Genomic DNA, 1,795 nt, shown 5'->3' with positions numbered 1-1,795 from the left:
AGGGCTGACTGTTATTAACTGCTATTAGCGCGGCACTGATCCTTCCCGAGCTCCACCAGGGCAGGGGCCCAGCGCTCTCCGGCGGGCTCACGTCTGCAGCGCCCGCCCCCCGCCTCGGTGCCTGCTCCAGGCCGGCGGCCAGGACACCTTGGCGGCAGCCGGAGCGAGGACGCGGCTCCTTCCAGGCAGAGGCCCCGCACGTGCAGCCTCGGGGACCCCGGGCACCTGCCTCCCCCGCCCCCACCGCGGGCACGCGCCGCGCCGCCCGGGGGGCCGGATGAGGACTGAGAGGGCGGGATGGCGATGGGAGTCAGCGAAGGTGAAGGGTCGACCTCCGGACAGAGCCCTGGGGTGAGGGTGGACGGGCCGAGGGGATCTCGAGTCGAAGCCAGAACAAAGGTTGGAAAGAGCGGAGCCCGAGGGCGCGGCGGCCCACCCAGCGCCGGGGCTGGAGGGAGGGCGCGGCCCGCTCCGCCCGGGTCCAGGTGTCGGGGTGTGGCCGGACCGTCCGAGGCGGCCGCGGCAGCCGGCGTCTCCCTCTTCGGCGGAAGTGCCCCGGGGCGCCGGAGGCGCGGGACGACCCTGGGGGCGGGGCGGGGCGGGGCGGGGGTGGGTACTCTGGGCCCCCTGCCCGCGCCGAGCCGCCCGCCGTCGCCTTTGTGTCCGGATCTGGGCGAACGAAACCGCCCCCGGCTTGCTTTCCGGTCCGAGTTCCCTTTTCAGACCCGCACCCACCTCCGCCCCGGGCCCTCGGAGGCCGGAGAGACTCGGTCGTTTAAAAGCAGATGTGGCCCCCGCCCGCGGCGCCTGCGGAAGTGGCGCGGTCCCCGAACCTGGCCGGTCCCTCTCCTACCCCCTCCCCCGCCCCGAGGCAGCTGTGCGCGGGCCCGGGCCGCACAGCGAGGCGGCGGGGCTGTGCCGTGCGTGGCGGGGCCGCGGCGGGAAGGCAGGGGCCGGGGGCCGGCGCGGCTGCGGCGAGGAGACCCCGCAGAGCAGGAGGCCGGGTGCTGGACGGTCCGCCCCCATTATTCGGGGCCCGGGGGTCGAAGGCACGAGGACGGAGTAGACAGGACGCTGCCCAAGGGGCAGGCGGCGCTTGCACACAGGATCTGTGTGATGTCAGCAAGCCGCCTCTCTGTGCCTCGGCTTCCCGGTCTGTATAATGGGAATGGCATTTGTGCGGGGTACCTGCGGTGCTGGGCAAATCGCCCCTCGGCCTCCTTGCTCCTGAAGGAGATGCGCGCACAAATCTAGCAAAGGTGCCATAATACGCTTCCACGAGGGACAAACCCAGTTACACAGGTTTTCGCTCCGTCCTCCCATTAAATATTCTGAGGCTTCTGGCCCCGCGTCTGTGCTGGGCGGAGGCTGCCGACGAAGGCAGGAGGCTGGGCCTGGAGGAGCCAATAGAAGAGACTCTTTCCCTCTGGCCAGGAAGTGGGCCCTGGAAGCCTCCGGAAGCCAGCCTGCCTGCCCTGGGCCCTTCCGTGTGCCCCGGCCCAGCGTTTCCAGGTAGTGCCATTAACTTGGAGTATCTGCTCCCTGAACTGGTTTTAGAAAGGCACGTGACCTGAATACGGTTGGTGCTTCTAAATGATGGTGAGATTACTCGATGTAGACTGTGAGAAGCCAGACCCTGACCCTTCAGTAGGCTGAAAGATCCTTTTCTGTTGCCACCTCTGCATTATAAAGAGCTCCAAAGGGCCCCCCTTTCCTCCCCAACTTTTCTCAGTCCTGCAGTGCTTAGTGCCTTATGCCTTCCCTCAGTCGGTACCAACACTGTGGCTTACTTGGT

The 1,795-nt window shown here is 68.0% G+C and overlaps 1 long non-coding RNA gene across 1 annotated transcript; it reads right to left on the bottom strand.

Moving 5' to 3' along the window:
* Positions 1-351: 351 nt before the first annotated feature.
* Positions 352-1,308, bottom strand: LOC136792228 (uncharacterized). Its single transcript, XR_010835696.1, has 2 exons — positions 1,189-1,308; positions 352-582 (listed from the first exon to the last, which is right to left on the bottom strand). It is a non-coding gene; the product is annotated as an uncharacterized lncRNA (long non-coding RNA).
* Positions 1,309-1,795: the final 487 nt, after the last annotated feature.

Source organism: Kogia breviceps, chromosome 12 (assembly GCF_026419965.1).
Source record: "Kogia breviceps isolate mKogBre1 chromosome 12, mKogBre1 haplotype 1, whole genome shotgun sequence".
Taxonomy (NCBI): Eukaryota; Metazoa; Chordata; class Mammalia; order Artiodactyla; family Physeteridae; genus Kogia; species Kogia breviceps.
Note: the sequence above shows the minus strand (reverse complement) of the source record. Positions and strands in the feature narration are given on the sequence as shown.